This window comes from Bubalus bubalis, chromosome 21 (genome assembly GCF_019923935.1).
Source record: "Bubalus bubalis isolate 160015118507 breed Murrah chromosome 21, NDDB_SH_1, whole genome shotgun sequence".
Lineage (NCBI taxonomy): Eukaryota > Metazoa > Chordata > Mammalia > Artiodactyla > Bovidae > Bubalus > Bubalus bubalis.
In genome coordinates, this window is record NC_059177.1 from 40819205 (window position 1) to 40843185 (window position 23981).

The 23981-nt window shown below is 38.3% G+C and overlaps 1 protein-coding gene and 1 long non-coding RNA gene across 27 annotated transcripts in view; both read left to right on the forward strand.

The window, feature by feature from the left end:
• The window catches only part of LOC112581174, a 45335-nt gene extending 35858 nt beyond the window's left edge, over nt 1-9477 (forward strand). The window contains exons 4-5 of the long non-coding RNA XR_006640407.1: nt 5562-5691; nt 8831-9477. This is a non-coding gene — a long non-coding RNA (uncharacterized LOC112581174). The remainder of the gene's footprint in view (nt 1-5561; nt 5692-8830) is intronic.
• Nucleotides 1-23981, forward strand: part of FHIT (fragile histidine triad diadenosine triphosphatase) — a 1535374-nt gene that overhangs the window by 742801 nt on the left and 768592 nt on the right. The window lies entirely within an intron of this gene.

A 23981-nucleotide genomic window follows, 5' to 3' on the forward strand; every position in this document is an offset into this window, starting at 1 on the left:
CTGACAAGGAAATGGGTAAATCTTCAGAGCTGAGAACCAGATTTATAAGGCCTTCTAGGTACTTTATTTCAGTGGAGTGAGAAACCTTGGGATTCAAAGAATGAAAGAAGAAGATTCGCGCACACACACACAATCATCCTGAGCTGTCAGTCAGGTTTCCTCATGTCCTTGCTGTTCACACTGTCCTCCATACCCAGGGGCCCAGGTCTTGTAGGAGCCCTGTTAAAACACTGAATGAGGCATGTCCATTTACATCTGCCGTTTGGCCTTGTTTTCCAGGAGAAGTCATTCATAGATGCTCCAAGCAAGGCAACACTATCAAGAATTTCTTTATTAATGCTGTAGTTTGGGTATATCATAAATTATTTTATTCTTACCTTCTGTGCCAATTTCAAGAAATCACATGGGTATTTCAGCTTCCTGTATAATAAGATTCCTATTATTCAGCTTCCTATATATAAGATTCCTGCTATATATTAAGAGTTGAGTTACAAATCTCTATTGTAGAGTAAGTTTCCAGCAACAACCAATTAGGAATATTCTTACACAATCTTGGGGCTTTTTCTTTAAGTTTAAACCACGTTTAAAAAAGTTGAGCTTAAATTAAACTTGTGTTAAAAACTGAGTAAAACTGAGTAGGCATTCAATTTCTTTGAAGTAGATTTGTAGTGCATACATCTACAACGCAAAATGGGACTTGCTGGCTTTATTTGGAGAAATAATTAAAGGCTGTGATATTGTTTAACTGTTTGTTCATCTTGGCCTAGTGCAGTGGAATACAAATATTTGACCTTCTTGACAAAGACAGATGGATGGAAGCTACATATCATGATATCATTAGGTTGTCGAATAACATCATTATTCATGATTATAAGGAATTATTCAGGTGAAATGGCAAATCTAATAGAAAGCTATTATTTGTGCAGGGAGTATAGTCTCACTGTTCTTGTCATTCCAACCTTTAGTCAAATTGAAGAAAAGATATGTGTATTTATTTTACTACAAAGAAACATTAATAACATAATTTATACAAATGAAATCAATTATAATTAGTTATTTGGTAAATCAGATCATATAACACAGTTCCAGAGAGAGGCTGGTGTACTGTAAATGTAAAAATAAAATTAACATTTTGATCATTTATGGACATTTTTTATCTTTATGGGTTCACTTTTAGTTGTGTAAGTTTTCTGTAACAATTGAAGTTTATTTACTGAGAGATTTGAGCAATGCCTTAAATTTGAAGGCATATTTTAAAGTAATTATATTTTTTGCTTACCCTCCAGGTATGTACAAACCATGGCCTGGAGCCCAATTCCACTCCGTATTTTTGTCACTAAAGTTTTATTGGAACCCAGGTGCACGTGGTACTTCCTGTGTGTCTGTGGCTGTTTCCGTGCTGCAGTGGCAGAGTTGAGTAGTTGTGACCGAGACCATATGGCCTGCAGTGCCTGAAACACTTGTTATTTGGCCCTTGCAGAAAATGTTTGCCAACCTCAAAATAAAAATGTACCCTGGTTCATTTCAAAGCAGGTTTAAGGAACCCTTGGAATCCATAAGGCTGGGGGAAATTCCCATGGGGGGCCATCTAGTTAAGGAAGCATGAGGCATGTGTTATAAAGGTCCACCATTGTAGACCATCAGCTTCTTCAGAAAACTGGCTAGAATTATGACAGTATGCTGTAAAAACTGAAAATGACTAAATTAGCTTTCTTGGGGGTGGTCTTAGGGTGTTCTTGCCTGCAATTGTAATCAAATAGATAAATCCTGAGTTCTTCCACGTCGCACTGTATGAAATGAACAAGAAAAAAATGTGCAAGTAACATTTGATTATGAGTGTGAGAATATTTTTCCAAAAATATGTTTGCAGAATTATGCCAATAAAAGATACATGTTCAGTTCAATTGCTCAGTTGTGTCCGACTCTTTGCGACCCCGTGAATCGCAGCACGCCAGGCCTCCCTGTCTATCACCAACTCCCATAGATCACTCAAACTCACGTCCATTGAGTCAGTGATGCCATACAGCCATCTCATCCTCTGTCGTCCCCTTCTCCTTCTGCCCCCGATCCCTCCCAGCCTCAGAGTCTTTTCCAATGAGTCAACTCTTCTCATGAGGTGGCCAAAGTACTAGAGTTTCAGCTTTAGCATCATTCCTTCCAAAGAACACCCAGGGCTGATCTCCTTCAGAATGGACTGGTTGGATCTCCTTGCAGTCCAAGGGACTCTCAAGAGTCTTCTCCAACACCACAGTTCAAAAGCATCAATTCTTTGGCGCTCAGTTTTCTTCACAGTCCAACTCTCACATCCATACATGACCACTGGAAAAACTATAGCCTTGACTAGACGGACCTTTGTTGGCAAAGTAATGTCTCTGCTTTTGAATATGCTATCTAGGTTGGTCATAACTTTTCTTCCAAGGAGTAAGCGTCTTTTAATTTCATGGCTGCAGTCACCATCTGCAGTGATTTTGAAGCCCCCAAAAATAAAGTCTGACACTGTATCCACTGTTTCTCCATCTATTTGCCATGAAGTGATGGGTCCAGATGCCATGATCTTCATTTTCTGAATGTTGAGCTTTAAGCCAACTTTTTCACTCTCCTCTTTTACTTTCATCAAGAGGCTTTTGAGTTCCTCTTCACTTTCTGCCATAAGGGTGGTGTCATCTGCATATCTGAGGTTATTGATATTTCTCCTGGCAATATTGATTCCAGTTTGTGCTTCTTGCAGTCCAGCATTTCTCATGATGTACTCTGCATATAAGTTAAATAAGCAGGGTGACCATATACAGTCTTGACGTACTCCTTTTCCTATTTGGAACCAGTCTGTTGTTCCATGTCCAGTTCTAACTGTTGCTTCCTGACCTGCATATAGGTTTCTCAAGAGGCAGGTCAGGTGGTCTGGTAACCACCATCAATTAAAAAAATTAACCTTGTGCTGATATGTTAAATTATTTATACTTCTAAAGTTTATGAGATACTTCAAATATAAAAAAATGTACAGACTAATGTCTGTGTGCTACAGATTTTTATTAAAAATGTATTTCTGTGCTTCATATCTTTTTTTTAAATTTTATTTTATTTTTAAACTTTACATAATTGTATTAGTTTTGGCAAATATCAAAATGAATCCGCCACAGGTATACATGTGTTCCCCTTCCTGAACCCTCCTCCCTCCTCCCTCCCCAAAGAGTGTTTTAGATATGCCCATGTCCACTAACATCTTAGGCTCCTTCCTCTCTTTAAAGCTGGCTTTTTCAGCTCTGGAACCATTGACACTTGGGGCCTAGATCTTCTTTCTTGTGGAGGGCTGTCCTGCACGGTAGGTTTTTAGCAGCACCCGTGTTCTCTTATCTACTAGACGTGGCATACATGCCCTTTCCTGCTTGTGACAACCAAAAATGTCTCCACATGTTTCTACATATCCTTGGTAGACAAAAATGTCTTTGTGGGAACAACAGATGTCCTTGTGAGAACTACTTCTTCAGAGGTATTTGCAGTCCAGGTTCGATGCACGATACTGGATGCTTGGGGCTGGTGCACTGGGACGACCCAGAGGGATGGAATGGGGAGGGAGGAGGGAGGAGGGTTCAGGATGGGGAACACATGTATACCTGTGGCGGATTCATTTTGATATTTGGCAAAACTAATACAGTTATGTAAAGTTTAAAAATAAAATAAAATTAAAAAAATAAATAAATAAATAAACTGACATTTAAGGAAAAAAAAAAAACAACAGAGGTATTTGCTATCCAGAAGCTTCTGTCTTTCTACCTGCTGAAGTTCGTTTGTTTGCTATTTGAGTCTGTATCCCTACAAAGCACATAGTTTTATTTGTTTGGTATTTTCATGGACAGTGTTCTTCTGTGCATGCTTTGTTTCTCTCAGCATTGTTTTTGAGATACAGCCACAGTGATAACTGAAGATCTAAGTCTTTGACTCTTTATCTACTGTAGGGTATTTCATTGTCTGAATAGATGACAAGTTAATTTCCTTTTCCCTTTATTCTTTTTTTTTTCTAATTTTTTTCATTAAGGCAATGTAAAATGAATATCCTTGTATGTATTTCCTGGTGTGTTGGTGACTGAATCTCTATAGAATATTGACCCGCAATGGAATTTCCACTTGAGAAGGAGTACATTTCTTTAGAGAGTAGTTTCACAATCTCAATTAAGTTATTGAACTGGTTAACACTCTGCAGCAATGTGTGAGAATTCCTATTTCTCATGTCTTCATCAACACTTGCGTCAGTGTAATTTTTAAATTTTTTCTACTCTGGTGGGTAGGTATAAAATGTTAATCTCATTACCATTTTAATTTTCATCCAAGTTCCATGATTATCTGTGGGTCAAACATTCTTTCAGTTGTTCCCTAGATACCTTTTTTTGCATCACTTGCCTATGTGTGTTCTTTGTCTACTTTTCCATTGGGTCATCATTTTCACCTAGTTTATATTTTTATATTTTCTAGGTTGAACTAGTTTGTGATTAGATGCATTTCAAATTAGATTCTGAGTTTTGGCTTGGGTTTTTAGTGAGTTTATGTCTGTGCAAGCCTTTAGAGAATTAAGATTTTTAAAAAAAAATATAGTCAAATTTAGCTTTTCATTTATGTTCCATTCATTTTACATACAGGTTAGAACATTTTTTCCCAATGCTGTGGTCATAACAGTATTTTGCTATAATTTTTATAAAGATCTTTCTTTTTATGTATGCCTTGTTGTCATCTGAATATTTTTATATGTAGTATGAATTACAAACCCACTTTTCCTCATGTAGGTAATCAGTATTTGAGTTTATTCTTGCCACATGGTCTTGTAAATATGTGTAGGTTTGTTTCCTGTCTGCCCAAGTTTGGTTGGTCTCTTTGAGTTTTAATTATTAGTGCTTTGATTTACTATAAGTTGACAGGTATCTTTATGTCTAGAAGGGTAAGTTATTCCTTATTTTTTATCACATTTTTCAGCTGGCCTTAACCCTTGATTCATTCAAGTGTATTTTTTCCATGTTTTCAAGTTGTGTGGAAAAATCTGTTGAGATTTTCTTAAAGAGAATAACATTGAATGATTAATTTAGGGAAACCTGGCACATGGTGATACTGGATTCCCCTGGCCATGGTCTCTGTATTCATAAGTCTTCTTTTGTCCTTATGTAGAATCAAGTTCTGATGTCAATAATGGCTTGGATTTTTAATATAATAGATGTTTGTCATTGACTTTTTAGCTTGGAAAAAGTAGGGCATGAAAACTCCTATTTATTTACTGCATAAACAGTGAACACAAAGCCTCATAGAATTTTGGAATAATTTTGGGAAGAGAAAAATGCAAAAAAAAAAAAACCCTGAGAAGTGAAGGATTTGACCATGTCTTCTTCACAGATATTCTTAGTTAAGATATATTTGAAACATTATGCAAAGTAAAATAAGCCAGATACTGAAGGCCTGATATTATATGATTATATTTATATAAAATATTAAGAATAGGAAGACTCATAGATAGAGGATTAGTGTTGCGAGAAGGTGTTGGTAGGAGCTTCTGCTTAATGAACTTTGGGTTTCCTTTTCAGATGATGGAAACATTCTGAAAGCAGATAATGATGAAGGTTGCACAGCATCATGAATGTATTGAATGGCATTGAATTTTACACTTCAAAAAGCTTCAGTTGATGAAATTTATCACTGTTAAAAAGTGTATTGGTGGGTATTTTTTTTTTTAAGTATAGAGAAAGAGCTGTTAGTTTGTCTGTCCATGTCCCCTTCCCCAAAAAACAATACAAATAATGTCTAACTTCTAATGGAAAATTCTTGACCAAAGTGACATTTACCTATTTTTTCTTAATGAGCTGTCCGTGTTTAGCTTGTGGTGACTCACAAGAACCTAAATTTCATGTTCCATCCAAGACTCCATTTTGCTCTTACTTACGGATCTAATAATTTGTTCTCGAAACATTTTAAAAATCCAATTATTCTAAATATTTAGAATTTTAGACATAGTCATATCTCTGTTCATACTTGGGCTTCCCAGCTGACACTAGTGGTAAAAAAAAATCGACCTGCCAGAAGACGTGGCCTCCATCCCTGGTCAAGAAGATCCCCTAGAGAAGGAAATGGCAATGCACTCCAGTGTTCTTGCTGAGAGAATCCCATGGGCAGAGGAGCCTGGCAGGCTACAGTCCATGGGGTTGTAAAGATCAGACATGACTGTGTCTGAGCACACCCACACTCTATTCATACTACTCACAGTTTAGTATTTGAATTGTCAACATAGAAGTAGAGATTTTTTTTTTTCCCTTTATGTCCACATTCAAAACTGTCATTTTGGAAATGACAATAAAATAGAGCAATAAACCAAAATGAATATGATGATGTTGAACGTGTGACCTAATTAAAATGCAAATATAAGCACACTTCTTTAAAATTGACATTGAGCCTAAGATACTGCCCAGTAGTGGAATTATTGCTTGTTGATAATTTGATTGGACGGGTTCTCTTCACAAGTTCATTGTTTTAACCTCACAGTGTAAGCATATATTGGCTTGCGTGATAAGATGAGAAAGTTTAGGCAGATTCATGAAGCTTAACATGAAATTTAATGAATTGTGATCTTCCTGGATATAGGCACATCCTACTTACTAGAGAAGTTTGGAAAATGCCTGCCATCTACAGTTCTATTCATTGTTCAGAGTCAGTATTTCAAGCCTAAAATTCTAGCACTTTTGTCCTTTATATTATCCTTAAGTCAATTTCATGTTATTCCCTTTATCTAAAGTTACCCCTATTTCTTCTTTCCCTACAAATTACAACTGTCCTATTTTATAAAGTTTCCCCTTGTTCTCTTCTCTATAAGTAGCAACAGCCTACTCCGAATCCCCACTTTGTATTTCTCCAGGCTCTTAACCCCCTTTTTTAAACAAGTGTGTGTATACACACACTGTGATCCATTTTAGATGACTAGATCCTTAAGATCAGGAATTATTCCCCTAGAGTAAGCACAAATTAACTGACAGGCGCTCAGAAGGAAATTATTGAAACAACAGAAGGAATAATGAGTGAAAAAAGACACATAAGGCTGCTGCTGCTGCTAAGTCACTTCTCTGATGCATGAAAGTGAAAAGTGAAAGTGAAGTCACTCAGTTGTGTCTGACTCTAGCGACCCCATGGACTGCAGCCTACCAGGCTCCTCTGTCCATGGGATTTTCCAGGCAAAAGTACTGGAGTGGGGTGCCATTGCCTTCTCCATGGTAAAGTTTAGTTTTAGCCAAAAATCTGTGGGAAATGTTGACTTGAAAAAGGTAAGTTTTTAAAAGAACATGTCAACCAATGAGTGGGAATAAGTAAGACATTTCACTTTAGAGAACAGGATGTATTAATTTCCGAGAATATTTATATCAGAGACATCAAAATTCCAGTAGGGTGTTTTTTAGAGGATAATAGTGTTGAGGAAGATTGTTTTATATAAATAATACTGAAAGTTTTTATTGGAAGAGGAACAGAAAGGAAGTTTTAAACTAACTGAACATATAATAAAACTTCAAGAAAACTTTTGTGTTCAAATATAGATATTAAAGCAAATATTATTGTGATGGAATATTTGTTGCACTTAAAAAATTTTTTTTCAAGGAAATCAATAGCAGTAGAAAGATGAAATTGGTAGCCTACCCCAAATACCTTTACTTATGTAAAAGCTTTCTTATCTTGTGTAGCTGATGGTTATAAAATGAAATGCACTTAAATCTATGGCTAAAGATGATTAAAATATCATACAGAACCATATCACTCCAGCTGTAGATGTTCATTCAATTGACCATTAATAACTTGTGATAAAAAGGAATATTACTGCCTTCATAAATTTTGTATGCAGATTTTATTAAGCTGGCATGTTATATGAATTGATTGTCTGACATCTTCTGGCTGTGTCTGAAGATAATAGAGTTTCATATACATTTTCTAAGAATTCTGATGGACTGTTGCTAACTAGTTGTGTTTTTGTTCTGGTTGGCATTTCCTTCACCGAGTATACAATTAGAAGATATAATTATAGCTTTCATTATGATATGTTTTAAGGTTGGTTGTGTCAGCATTTCTGTTACGACCTTGTTTTCTGTAGGGCTGCTAGTTGAGAGAAAGAAGAGTGTACATAGAGGCAGGAAACTGTGCCAGTTTGACTGACTCTGTTTTGTCTTGTTGATGAATTATTTCCATTTTTTTCTTGAAATATAAATACACTCTAGTTTGCTATTGCTCAATTGTAAGATCCCATTTCAGTAGGTTATTGTCTGCTTCTCAGATCTGAGTTGACTTGATAAGTGTTTTAACATGTTTTTAATGAACAACTCAGCACTGTTTGATTTTATCCAGTTACTGTTGAACCACCAGATTGCCTTCCACCTTGAAATCAATAGATCTCCTGAGTTTGGAAGTGTAAGGAGGGCTTGAGTGCAGGGTGTGCTTTTCAGGTCAGGAGATCTAGTCTTTTGCTTCAAAACTAATGTCATTTCTTTTCTTTTGCTTTGCAATTAACTTTTGTTTTCAGAGGCTAAGGGTAATGTAGCACAGGGGTGGAAGCATGGACTTTGGGCCCAAAATGCCTTGGTTGGAGGTCTGTATTTGTGCCTTGGTGATTTGAGTTAAAATCTTGGTACCTGTATCCTCACCTTTAAAATAGTGTAACAATAATATAGTAAGCTCCCTCCATATGAGCCTTCAAGTTGCGAACTTTCAAAGGTATGAATGTGTATTTGCATGTCCAGTCATGTAAGTTAGCTTATAGATCTGGCATACATTGTCACACGCGTGCATCCTTTATATAGTGGCTATGCTTCTGGATATTTTACAGTGCTGCACAACTGCTGTGGCATAGTACTTTACAGTTAGAACTGAGCCCAGCAAGGAACCAGAACCTGTGCCATCGACGTCAGACGTGAGTAAAATTGCGGCTCGCCCACCATCTCCCTTTGAGGTTGATGATCCTTAAGCTCCACCGTCTTCTGCCTCTTCTCCCTCTTCCAGTCAGTCAGTGCCTGTTCACTTAATGCTAGCCCCTGTATGCCAGCTCTTGTACTGTACTACTGGACTTTTCAAGGTACTTTGAGATAAAAAATGTTCTATTTTGGTTTTTTATGTATTATTTGTACAAGAAGTATTATAAACCTAATACAGTATAGTACTATACAGCCGATTGTGTTAGTTGGGTACCTAGGCTAACTTTGTTAGACTGAGCAACAAATTGGACTTACAAGCATGCTCTCTGAGTGGAACTCGTTTGTATGTATGAGACCTCCTACCATACCTACTTTATAGGGTTGAGTTGAAAATTAGTTATATCACATGAAGAGTTTGGAGCCAAAAAGCGCTCAGTAAGTGCTGCTGCTGCTGCTAAGTCACTCCAGTGGCACCCCACTCCAGTACTCTTGCCTGGAAAATCCCATGGACGGAGGAGCCTGGTAGGCTGCAGTCCATGGGGCCGTGAAGAATTGGACACGACTGAGCGACTTCACTTTGACTTTTCAATTTCATGCATTGGAGAAGGAAATGGCAACCCATTCCAGTGTTCTTGCCTGGAGAATCCTGGGGACGGGGGAGTCTGGTGGGCTGCCATCTATGGGGTCTAGCTATTATTAATTCCTGCTTTAGAGTTTTAGTCAAAGAGAGAAGAGCTGAAACTTAAATCTAGTCAAATTTTCTTTATACAAATCAAGTGAAACATGATTGAAATCACTGCTTGAATTCCTTCCACATTCAAGTTATTTGAAAATGAGAGGTTTTAGGAAGATACTTGGGCTTTGAACATTTATGGTTTTGACCTTGGGAAAAATAAACATTTTAGGACTTGGTTTTCATTTTTCTAGAATGAAGGATAATTATGGTAAATAAATAATCAGTTGCTAGAAATAAATGTTACTTGTTATTTGAAAATAAAATATATATCTGAAGTACAATTAGAGTTCAGTAGCTATTTGTTATTTGAAAATAAAATATATATCTGAAATACAATTAGAGTTCAGTAGCTATTTATTCCTTTTATGATACCTATATCACATTTTTTTTAACCTGTTGAAACTGTGAGTTTTTTTGGAGGGAAGTGGGAATGGTGTCTAATGCAACTTTTTACTCCTTTAACGATTAGGTATTATGAAAATAGCAGCTTACCACTTTTGTTTTTGGCCTGGTAACTTCCCTCATAGCTCAGTTGGTAAAGAATCCACCTGTAATGCAGCAGACCCTGGTTGAATTCCTGTGTCAGGAAGATCCCCTGGAGAAGGGATAGGCTACCCACTCTAGTATTCTTGGGCTTCCTTTGTGGTTCAGTTGGTAAAGAATCTGCCTGCAGTGTGGGAGACCTGGTTCGATCCCTGGTTTGGGAAGATCCCCTGGAGAAGGGAAAGGCTATCCTCTCCAGTATTCTGACCTAGAGAATTCCATGGACTGCATAATCCATGGGGTTGCAGAGTCAGACACGACTGAGCGACTTTCATTTTTTTTTTTTTTTTTGCCTAATACAGACAGCCAAGTAAGATTGGCTAAACACATGTCTGACTCACAGAAACATAATGACCATTGAATATCTTAGCCTGTGATTACCTAATTACTAGGAAAATGTGGTCCTTAGTGTTCATTTGTTTCTTCAGAGCTTTAAAACTTGACCATGTCCCTATACCTTGAGATTTGTTGCCTGTTTGGTCAAAAGTAAGCATATTCAATATTAAAGCTGGAAGTGATACTGTCCACTTTTTTTTCTGACTTTTTGGCCATACTACACAGCTTGTGAGATCTTAGTTCCCTGACTAGAGATCGAACAAACCTGTCCCCTCCTGCAGTGCAAACTGGAAGTTTTAGCCGCTGGCCTGCCAGGGAAGTCCCATGTCCACTTTATTTAATACATGAAGTACACCAAAGCCCAGTATGTGATGTAGCTGACTCAGAAATAAAAATGGTGTCAGGCAAATGATAGTAGTTGGATGTTCTCTGTTTTGTGCCTGAGAAACTTGAAGTAGAAGGAATTCCTCATATTTCTTGGGTTGTATGTGAGTATGGCCAATATTTGGTGATAAAAATAACCAGAAGCCCTGTTTCCGAAGAGGAAAAAGAAATTGGGGTTAGCCTAATGAAAATAGAGAGCCTCAAAAAGTAACATATTGACTGCTTTTTTTTGCAGTAAAAGTTGAAAAGCTTATGTGTAAATTGAGATGAGCACAGAATCTTTAAAGTGGACAGATGTTCTGGTTGGTGTCTTAGCAGAATGGTGAAAGCAGGTATCAGTGATTAGGGAGTGGCGTGGTGGCTTTAGTTTGTGCTGCTGCTGCTAAGACTCTCTGCGACCCCATAGATGGCAGCCCACCAGGCTCTGCTGTCCCTGGGATTCTCCAGGCAAAAACACTGAAGTGGGTTGCCATTTCCTTCTCCAATGCATGAAAGTGAAAAATGAAAGGGAAGTCGCTCAGTCGTGCCCGACTCTTAGCGACCCCATGGACATTGGGCCATGCTGTCTGGGCCTCAAGAGTATAAGCTTGATTCAAGAAGACTGCTATTTGATCTTAGTCTTGGTATCCGTGCTTAATTCAGTGTGTTTTTCAAAATTAAAACACTGATAGAGTTTAACTAATGCTCTGTTAAACTAGACAGTGTTGGAAGTCAGGATTTTGATTGCTGTCAAAGAAGTGAAGAGTGTAAAGCCCATGCTTTCTAATGAGAGCTTGCTTGTTTTTTCTCTGCTTTCTAAAAGTGATTTGCTAACTATCTCAGTTGCAGCTTGAATTTGATATTTCAAATATTCCAAACAAGACTCATACCTCTGAAGGGAAAAAAGGTAAAGTAAATAGGTAGCTTTATGTTAGCACACCATCCCTGTTCTGGAGGGAAATAATTAATGATATTTAGTTAAATGAAGATACTATTTTTTTTTCTGAAAATGTTACTTGTTGTGTATTATGCATTATGGTCATATGTTTCTTTCTTTTATAACACCTCTCAGCATTGTTCAGTCTCTCTTGGAAATCCCCAGCCATTGAATGTCATACAGTTGAACCCTTGACCCACCGTGGAAGTCCTATCCATAGCAGAAAGCATGGGATCTGTGAGTTAAAACAGAAAAGGAGCTAGTGAAGGTGAAACAGACTATTCATTTGTCGTCATCATCATCATCATTCAGGAAAAATTTTTATGGCTTCATGTTTCACATAAGAATTGACATGTGGTATAGTAAAGCTTGTATTGGAGAAAGGAAGTTGGAAAAGTATTTTTCTAAAATCTTTGCACATTTGCTATTTGACATACTTTCAACAAAAACTTGAAAAGTCCAAGATAACCTGTTTTTTTTCTGTTTATGTAAAATCTATATGATATGTATTTGTGGTATAACATACTGTTAGCCTGAATACAGGGCTTGGACTTGTTCATACATGCTAGATGATACAGGATTGCTGAGATTCTGTTTTAGTCATAAATGCTGCTTTAATCATCTGCTGATGAAAATACCAAGATGTAACTGCTGAATGTACCTATTGCCCTGAGTTCCCAGCTCCCAGCTATCACTCTGGAGGTCCTAGGTTCTCCCCCAGCAAACCACACACCGCAGACCTTCCTATGATCCTGATCCAGCAACCATAGAATTAGTCCTCAGCCCACAGAGAGCCTCCAAGACCCCACTCCTGCAATACTGCCAGCTTCTAGGTGCCTATCATTTATCGAATGTTGCCTCTTAGCAGTCTTAAAACGAATGTAAGATGAGTAAATATTAATATAAGGTTGAAGAGAAGTATTAGTCGCTCAGTCATGCCTGACTCTTTGCAACCCCATGGACTATAGCCCACCAGGATCCTCTGCAAGGTTGTAGGTACATCAAGTTTCATTTTTCTAGTTTGTCTGTTTTTTACATGCTTGAAATGTGCCATTAAAAAAAATAAACTAGGTTATAGAGTCTTGAAACCCAGTCACTACTACTAGTGAACAGATTTATTCCAAGCTCTAGTCATCTACACCTAGGTAACCAGGGTTGATTCCATGGGTATATTAGCTAATGGCTAGAAGGGGCAGAAAATGTGCAATAAATGAGAGAAAAGAACCTGTCTGTCATTGTAAGTTGAATCAAACTATAAGAAAAAATCCAAATTTATTTTATTTTGGTGAAAGAATGTTTATTGAAAGATAAAATATGCATTAAAAATATCATTTGGGGGAAGAGTCATGTTTTGGCTTGTTGATTGAAAGCACAGCTTTGAAGCACAAAGGGCTTTATTTTGAAGTTACCAGGATTTACTAGCATCCAGGATATTACCTTAAATAATTAATGAAGGAGACATCACAGCGTGCCCGTCTGTGACCTGCAGATCTTTAGTCATCATTGAATGAAGGGATGCCATACAAGGCTTTCTTTGCCTAAACTGTCAGGCCCTTTGGGAGGTCTCCTAAATTTGCTAATAGATCCTAAATGGACTGACTAATGTTTGATGTTAGGCAGCTTTGGGGGAATCATTTAAGGGATTATGGCTGTTTGTAGTGCATGGAAATATATGCTTCTTATGATCAATTCCACTCAAGCCTTTTGTGACCCTATATTTTATGATGAGATTATGCTTTTAAAAAAATAAGCTAAATGGCAGGTGATATATGAGTTGATCTTTGTTTCTCTAATTAAATACACAAAATGAAACTTCCTCCTAGCAGTTTCTTAGACCATACCTGAATCTTAGATCATTCCGGTATGAACTAAATCAAATCCCTTATGATTATACAGTAGAGGTGACAAATAGATTCAAGTGATTGGATATGATAGAGTGCCTGAAGAACTATGGGCAGAGGTCCATGATATTGTACAGGAGGCAGTGATGAAGACCAGCCCCAAGAAAAAGAAATGCAAAAAGCAAAAGGGTTGTCTGAGGAGGCCTTACAAATAGCTGGGAAAAGAAGAGAAGCTAAAGGTAAAGGAGTAAAGGAAAGATATACCCATTAAATGCAGAGTTCCAAAGAAGAGGAAGGAGAGATAAGAAAGCCTTTCTCAGTGATCAGTGCAAAGAAATGGAGGAAAATAATAGAATGGGAAAGACTAGAGATCTCTTCAAGAAAATTAGAGATACCAAGGGAACATTTCATGCAAAGATGGGCACAATAAGCGACAGAAATGGCATGGACCTAACAGAAGCAAAAGATATTAAGAAGAGGTGGCAAGAATACATAGAAGAACTATACAAAAAAGATCTTCATGACCCAGATAACTATGATGGTGTGATCACTCACCTAGAGCCAGACATCCTAGAATGCGAAGTCAAATGTGCTTTAGCAGGCATCACTATGAACAAAGCTGGTGGAAGTGATGGAATTCCGGTTGAGGTGTTTCAAATCCTAAAAATGATGTTGTTCAAGTGCTATAGTCAATATGCTAGCGAATTTGGAAAATTCTGCAGTGGCCATAGGACTGGAAAAGGTCAGTTTTCATTCTAATCCCTAAGAAGGGCAATGCCAAAGAATGTTCAAACTATTGCACGAATGTGCTCATCTCACACACTAGCAAAGTAATGCTCAAAATTCTCCAAGCCAGGCTTCAATAGTATGTGAACCATGAACTTCTAGATGTTCAAGCTAGTTTTAGAAAAGGCAGGGGAACCAGAGATCAAATTGCCAACATCTGCTGGCTCATCAAAAAAGCAAGAGAGTTCCAAAAAAACATCTACTTCTGCTTTATTGACTACGCCAAAGCCTTTGACTATGTAGATCACAACAAATGGTAGAAAATTCTTCAAGAAATGGGAATGCCAGAACACCTTACCAGCCTCCTGAGAAATCTGCATGCAGGTCAAGAAGCAACAGTTAGAACTAGACATGGAACAGCAGATTCATTCCAAATTGGGAACGAGTATGTCAAGGCTGTATATTGTCACCCTGCTTATTTAACTTATATGTAGAATACATCATATGAAGTGCCAGGCTGGATGAATCACAAGCTGGAATCAAGATTGCCAGGAGAAATATCAATAACCTCAGACATGCAGATGACACCACCCTTATGACAGAAGGTGAAGAGGAACTAAAAAGCCTCTTGATGAAAGTGAAAGAGAAGAGTGAAAAAGCTGGCTTAAAACTCAGCATTCATAAAGCTAAGATCATGGCATCCAGTCCCATCACTTGATAGCAAACAGATGGAGAAACAGTCAAAACAAGGACAGACTTTATTTTCTTGGGCTCCAAAATCACTACAGATGGTGACTGCAGTCATCACATTAAAAGACACTTGATCCTTGGAAGAAAAGCTACGACCAACTTAGACAGCATAATAAAAAGCAGAGACATTACTTTGCTGACAAAGGTCCATCTAGTCAAAGCTATGGTTTTTCCAGTAGTCATGAATGAATGTGAGAGCTGGACTATAAATGCAACTGAGCATTGAAGATGCTTTTGAACCTGAGGTGTTGGAGAAGACTCTTGAGAGTCCCTTGGACTTCAAGGAGATCCAACCAGTCCATCCTAAAGGAAATCAGTCCTGAAATTCATTGGAAGGACTGATGTTGAAGCTGAAACTCCAATACTTTGGCCACCTGATGTGAAGAACTGACTCCTTGGAAAAGACCCTGATGCTGGGAAAGATTGAAGACAGGAGGAGAAGGGGACAACAGAGGATGAGATAGTTGGATGGCATCACCGACTCGATGGACATGAGTTTGTTTGAGCAAGCTCTGGGAGTTGGTGATGGACAGGGAAGCCTGGTGTGCTGCAGTCCATGGAGTCGCAAAGAGTCAGACACGACTGAGTGACTGAATTGAACTGAACTAGCAATGTCAGCTTTGAATCATTTGATTTCTATTTTTATTTAGGTTGCACTTATTTAAAATATTATGTAAATATATATTGTACCTTCTATCATGCTTGGGAAATAGTACCTTTTCCACTTCCCATTAGAGTTGGAAGCATTTATTAGTTTAGAGAGAGAGAGCTGTTGGAACAAGGACATTCTCTAACAGATGCATGGAAATGTCTTCAGCTCAGAGACAGACTTTTATTTTTTTCTGTGGTCTCTCTGCCATTCATGATCACTTTGGGCTGCGTACATGACAAGGTGAAATTTCTGAGGGCTCCTTGTTTTGTCATAGAATTTCAAAGCCTTTGGTTCTAGAGACTGGTCTATTTAAAATATTGACTTATCCCGCCTTTCCCGCCTTTCTCCTGGACCACCCTGAGTGCCTCTGACCACTGCATTTTATATCAGTGAGAATTACAGTCTTCTCCTAGGACACTCAGGCTTTGTGTCTGAATAAAAATATTTGCAAATGCTTTTGGGCACTGTTGCATAGCATGATAACTTTGATGTCAGTTAAGGGACAAAGTCATATTTTCTTTCTTCCTTGGAGAATCAATAATGTGGTCATACTTGCAGAGACAGGCACATCTAAACCATGGACAGGCAGTACATTATTTTCAAATCTCTTTGCTCCCAAAGGTCCCCTCCAGTCTAGTCCTCTTTGACAGTTTCATCATGAATGTTCTATAGTCTTGCTGTCCTGGGCAACCTGAGAAAAGTTACATGGAAAACAATATAATTAATACAGTGTCTTTTACCGTATTCCATCTGTCACTCCCAAGGCAATAGGTATATTACATTTCATTTCAGTGGCACACTCCATGGTATGTGGCTTGGATTTAATATGTGGTATGATTATACTCTCTGTGTCATTGAGAATTTTGAGCATGTATTAAAAATAATTTTTTATAACTTCACTATACTGTTGTTTCTTTCATTTGTTCATTTATTAATGCAATAAATAACAGTGTCTGTTGTGTGTAAAACATTTTGCAAGGTGAGTGAACATGCAACATAGTAGGGGGAAAAGGCAATACATAATGCTCATAGCATAGAGGCCAGCATGTAAATGATGGTTTTAGTGGAAAATCTTGTTGCTGCTTCTCTAGCTATCATCACCATCATCATCATGTTTCTAATGTTTTTGCCAGGTTTCATTCTCTTGTTTATGTAGAGAGTAATTTCTTTGCTGAGAGAGGCACTAAGAAATGAAATGATCATGGTTAGGTAGCTGGTTTAGAGGTGACAACATCGTATCAAAGCCTTCTATGTTTTCAATAAATGAAGTTCATTCTAATTTGCTAGACTCCCTTACCCTTGTATTTGTGGGTCAAGATGATTTGCTGATAGATTGACCACGACAGGACCCAAGTCATTCAGCCCAATTATTTTGAAGGGCCTTAACTCTGCAGTCAGACTGCCTGAGCTCAGTTCCTGGTTCCCATTCTTGGTAGCTGTGTAACCTTAACATTCACTCATTCCTTCATCTCTAAATGGGGATCATAAAAAATAAATGGGGATCATAAGACTAATGCTTGTTGGAAGGATTAAATTTGATAATAAAGTTTGTGACTCACCCAATGCCTGGCAGGTCATAAGCAATCAATATATTTATGCCACAATTTTTATTATTGCCCTAATTGTTATTACTGTTAGTTGCTGTTATTTTTATTGCTATTGTTGTTTTTTCTACAATGAGGACCAGTTTCCTGCCTGTTGCCCAACTAAGGGCCTCCATGTTTCTGTATGCTTGTCCTTTCTACTTTGTGAATTGAGCAAGCAGTTCTCAAACCAGATCAATATAATTCACCTTTTAGTTACAGCATAAACAGAGTGGAACAATGCTGTTCCCTTCTCTTATTAGAGAAGTTGGAGTGAAATCATTATGGGTTCTAGACTGATCATTAAATCAAGCTCTGAACTTCCTGCCCACTGAGATTAAAATGTTTAATATATCCTCTACTTGATCCTTGAATCCTGCAAGTTTATGTTCTGTATGTGATTATATCTGCATGCCTATACTGATTGTTACAGATGAAAACTTTAATTAACCTTTTGGCATTACATTTGTGTACCAGAATAATAACTTATGGTTCTTTGCAGTACCTCTAGAATGCAAAAATTTATATGCAACATTTTAATGATAGTACTGCCCTCGGTGGACTGTGTGGAGGTCTACAGTAATGACTACATAATGTGGTTAGGGTGAAACCTGGCAAGATAGCACACGTTCAAATACATAAGCTAATAATCATATCAAAGAAGACTTAATAGAAGACCTAACTCTGTTTGAAACCCAAAGAGAGATGTAAATACTCAGATTCCCTCTGGTGTCTCACTTAAAAAACAATGAATGGATAATGACAGGAAAAGAATGGTATATTTCCCAGTTGTGTGTGTGTGTGTGCGTGCGTGCGTGTGCGCACACATTAATCACTCAGCTGTGTTCGACTCTTTGTGACCCTATAGACAGTAGCCCTCCAGGCTTCTCTGTCCATGGAATTCTCCAGGCAAGAATACTGGAGTGGGTTGCCAATCCCTTCTCCAGGGGATCTTCCAGACCCAGGGATCGAACCCAGGTCTCCTGCATTGCAGGCAGATTCTTTACCATCTGAGCCACCAGGAAAGCCCCAGTTTGTCTTAGTAGCTTTCTTTTACACATCAACCATTTTTATGGAATTTGCCATATTTGAGATTGTGAAACACTCTAATGAAATTGCATTCAAAGAAGAAATGAAAAAAATATAAAATACACTTATAAAATCCTCAAGACGTTAAAATTGTTCCCCCCACCCCCATGGGTTAAAGAGATACTTTTCTTTTAACCTCTTACAGATTTCCTATTTTTATAGGGGAAAAAAAACCAGTGGTGATGATTTGAATCTGATATCACTATAAGTTCTTTCCTTAAACGTACGGAACTATATATGTATGGTTCTCTTTGTGATAATATTAATCTTTGCTTGAGCCCCGCGTTCCTGAAATATAGTGATAGAAGAAGAAACCCCGTACCTCTGTGGCGTATGTCAGTTTATCCAAAGAGAAAAGTGTTTATATAACTCAGTTCTTAACCTCCATGACCTTTGGTTTCCTCATCTATTCAGTGGCTATCACAGAATACCTAGTTGATAGAAATGAAATTTAAAAAGATGATGAACACAGAGTCTCTGTCTGGCCCCATGCCTGGTGCATAGTAAATACCTGCTCAGTTCTTGCTGCTATTATTATTTTTATTCCTAGTTCTTGGTTTTTTCCCAAGCAGCCGGTTTATATTGAAGTGAGTATAAGTCATATGTTTTCTGGGGTGAGCAAAGTTCTCAATGTGGGAAATGGCAACAAATTCAAACAAGGATCATTGTAAAAGTCAGTTGTGTTTGCTATTTAAACAATGCTATGTAAAAATTAGAGTTATGTTTTAAGAGTAACACACAGGTGAAATGGAGCCTCCTGAGCCTCACTTCTACTGTTTTGAAGTTGTACTTAATAATTTTCTTATCCAAGCATTACTAAATGCACAAGCTGTAATATAAAAATGAATATCATAGAATTTCCAGAATATTCCAAAACTATTCATTAATTTAGCCCCATAAAATTGGTCTATAAACATGACTGGTGTTCTTATTATACATGAGTGTGACCAAAGCCCTTTGGGGTTTCATCCATTCTCTGTTGCTATATTCAGTTGATTTAAGATTCTGGAGCTTATTTTTTCATTAATTCTGAAAACCTCACATTTAGTGTTGGTCTGGCCAGGATGGACCCTCTGCCCGCTGTGGGTCTTATGTGCTTTTTCTCTCTTGATTGCTGTGTAAGCAGACAGTCTCCATCCTGTGTGTCACTGATGGTGTTAGGGAAAAAATACATTGGGATTTATGGAGATGTCTTTTTTCCATTTGGAGAATAAGTTTCTGTAACCATCTCCCCAAACATCTCTACCTCTAATATGTCTCTCAGTGTCGTTAAATGCGATTCTCTATGAGGTCAGATTTCATGAGCAAATGCCTCACGTTCGGTATTTCCAAAAGAAAACTCTTGGCCACCACACACAATGCTTCTTCCATTTGTGTGCTTGGATGACAGCCTTCCCGTTGCCACAATTCTGAAGCCTCGAAATGTTCTTCAGTCTCCTATGTTCTCTCCAGATTCTAACCCTCCTCTCGTGATTGTCTCTCACATCCTCTGTGTATCCCAAGTGTGGGTTCTCTCTCTCCCCTTTCCTCTGGAGCCCCCTCCCTCCCCTTCTCCCTCTCTCTCCTTGTCCCTTCCTCCCTCTCTCCACCCCCACTCTCTCTCGGAATGTTTTCCTAGGTTCCTAATTGATCTCCTTGCCTCCAGCTCCTGCAGCCCTTAGTTAATCTTGGAACAGTGCTCATACAAATTAAGTGCTTTAATTACTCTTGGATTCAAATTAAATTTTATTGAAGAAATGGCCATCTATATGGGGATGGATTTCTCAGTGTTGGTGCTTATCTTCCAACCAACACCTTGACAGTAGAGAAGTACCAATTTCAAGTGCATATACCTATTTGTTAAATTTCCTTTGCATCATTTACTGCAACACACTTTGGTTTGTAGTTAGCATAATAATCTTAGATTTTTGCAACATTTTTTTTTTAATCTTACAGAAAAGGATCAACTCTGGGACATGTATCTCATTAGCATTAAAAGTACTGTCTCTGTAAAATGAATATAATAAAAGACATTTCTGTAATATAACAGCAAAAGAGATAAATGTCGGGTTGTCAGAAAACTTAAATGAATAACGGTATTTGAAGCATTTGTTTTTCTTGCAATTGGAGTTATGATAATTACTGCTATTTAATAATTTTCCCCGAACTTAGGTTGCTTAGATGTCTTGGGTTTGGGGGGTTTTTGGACACATAAAGGCATTTACCTATCCTGTCAGAAGTTCTTGAAGGATTACGAATATTTTTATGTTCTCTGTGAGAAAACAAAGAATGTAAAGTTGAAAGGCAGCAAAGACTAGACTGCTTTTTACAACAGAGCATTGTACAAACCTCCCCAGAATCAAAAGACCAGGAATTTAGTTTGAGGAAATAAATGGGCCTAAGAGTGAATTGTTTAAAAGATCAACTCTTACAAGGCCATCTTGATATAACATTGGCTTAATAAGTTCGTAAAAATGTGGCTAATACCAAATTCATCCCTTTAATTAAAATTTGACTCTGCCCCTCTTCTAATTCAACAGTGAAAGATTCAAAAGCATGGACTTGGCCCAGAGGCTTTCTATATCTTTGTCAAGAATGCAGGAGAACCTAGAAATATCTCTTTCTTTGGGTCATGCCTTTTTGAGCAAGAGACTAAAGGATGTCTTAGGGGCTCAGTTCTGCCATAGTGCTGCTTGTTAAGTGGTGGTTTGCTTCTGTTTACTTCTACACTTCCAAAGGATTTAAGGGAAAATGAAGATGTGGTGGTGACACTCTCAAGCTCTGCAGGTAAAGAGCAAATGATATATTTTCTCACAGAAGAACTCTCTGATATTTCTCTTTGCAACAGTCTTGAAGGGTCATGGGTCCCTCTCAAAGCGGATGTTATTTCTTAGGTGCTATGCTAAGTTGCTTCAGTAGTACCCAGCCTTTACAACCCAATAGACTGTAGCCCACCAGGCTCCTCTGTCCATGGGATTCTCTCTAGGCAAGAATACTGGAGCGGGTTGCCGGGCTCTCCTCCAGGGGATTTGTGGGTGATAATAAAAAAGTGCTACCACTACCCTTTATTCTTCCAGGCCCTGTGCTAAATGTTTAATCTTGCCACAGTCTTAGATGTTGTTACCTTTTCCATTTTACTTATGTAGATACTGAAGCCCAGAGGGGTTAAGTTAATTGTCCAAAGCCAGAGTCTCTCCTGAAGTCCAGTTTATTTCAATGAAAGTGCATGTCCATGTCCAAGGCCATCCCTCCAGATACACTAACCTCTCCTAAACAGAAGGTTTTGCAAGATCATGTTTATTTGAATTCAAGATTTTATGCTTTCCACCTCCTAATAAATAATGGACTTATTGATAATAAAAGTTTCCTTTCTCTCTTCAGAGAGGGAGGGATGGAGGGAGGGTGCAGTAATGAGTATTTAATCTCTGTCAATGGAATTATGGTTTTAGAAACAGTAGTTCTGTTTCAAAGACTGAGTCCCACAGAATTCTGCCCTTGGCCAGGGGTTCAGTGGTTGATCTTATGTGATTAAATCTTTATAAATGCGATTAAACCCTTATACACTGAAAGAAGAAAAATTACTTTCTCTTCAGTGAGATACATACAGATATATCATTTTCTGTTAATTTGAGGAGTATTTTCAAAAACAAAACCTGGTTCCTAAGAGATGTAAGAAAAAAAGGAATTTTTCTTCTTCTCAACACTTACCTATAATAACACCTAAATACTTGAAAGTGTGAACAAATCTCCCATGTTATTCCATAATGTGATATGATTTGTCTTTTTCTACCACCTACCAAAGACGAAAAGATCTTAAAGAGAATAGCATTGTTTTTAAACTTTTCTGTTCTCAAAGTTCCCCTTCCATGGTAAGATATAAGGAGTTGATGTATGCTCCCACATGGTGATACTGAGGTAGAAATCATCTGGGTGGTCAGTCCAGGGCAGGCTGTGTAGACGTGTCAGGAACATTTAGAATGACCCACAATGGGGTTGGTTTTGTGTTGGTCAGTCTGTAGAGAAGACTGTACCATGTACAGCCTGCCTGTGGTCAAAAGGTATATAGATTAACCCAGAGAGAGCTTCCAAAAACACATGTATGGCCAAGTGACCTCCAGGCAGTTAGTTGCCATTGATTAGTTTTAGGATAAAGATGAAAACTCCTTCCAGTGGTCAACAGGGATCTCCCCAGCATGGTCTAGATACATCTTTCCCCTCTTGCCTCCTGCGATCAGCACCCCATTCTCCCACCCTGTCTGTGCTCTCTGCCTGACAGGCTGGACTTCAGTTCTCCATGCTCACCCTGCCCTTCCCCCAACCACGCTTGCTGTGTTGCTCCTTTGACCTCTGCCCAGATGCTCGTCCTCCGTGACTCCTCTGTTAGTTGAGGATGTCATAGGACCTCATTCTTAGAGATGTGGTGAGGTTTGACTGAGTTGATGTTCAAATGGTCCCTGATGCATATGTTAGCTGCTCATTTGTTCAGTCATGTCCAACTCTTTGCAACCCCATGGACTGTATTGAATTCTCCAGGCAAGAATACTGGAGTGGGTTGACATTCCCTTCTCCAGGGAATCTTCCAACCCAGGGATCAAACACTGGTCTCCTGCTTTGCTGGCAGATTCTTTACCATCTGAGCCACCAGGGAAACCAGTGCTGAGAAGGGGCCCATTATTGGCTAGGTCTTTTATTATTTGATTAATGAGTGTACTTCCGTTAGACTAGAACTCCAGGCAGACCGGGACTGGGACTATTGTGGTTCAAGGATGGCTCTTGTTCCTGGCACAATGCCTAGCTAATTAATGGCACCAATTCTGCATGTGCCTTTATGGAGGCCAAGTACAGCCTTAGACAAACTTGAACACTTCAACCTCTGACTCAGTACTCAGAGTTAGGATTCAGAGCCGCACTCTTAGCACAGAGCTGTTGCTGGTTCTTATTTGGCAGGCAGGGCACTCTCCATAATGTGGCCCTTTCTTATGGACCTTTAGGTACAGGGGCTGTCTCAGCAAACAGGACATCCTACCTAAAACCCTCAGCTTGATGTAAGGGTGAGTGTTGTCTTGGATCCATGTCCTACTTCCACTAAATTAGTGATTTTCAGAACTTTATGTTTAATCTGCACATTCCTTTATCACTTATAATAAGTTATCAGCATTCCAAGTAGGGGTACTCTAGTTAGGCAGAGCATGGCTTTTTTGGGGTTTCCCATCCTCAGCCTGTCTCTGACTGCCTCTGAAGACCTTTGCCCTAAATAAAGTGATGATATATTTTCTAAGACTCTTAGAAAGTGAGAGATGAACTTTGAATGCTTACTGGGCAAACATGGAGGTAACTTGCAGAAAGGAAAAGCTTCCAACTTTTTTACTTTAAATAAGAAATGATTTGATGTGGTCATGTCATGCACAATGAATGGTTCTAACAGTGATAGAGAAAAGATCCCACTATAACTTACTCTGCTTTTTTAAGGCTATGATGTAGCTGCCTTCTGTCATCTTAAAAAAGGAGATTTAAATGAGTTGAAGAGAACA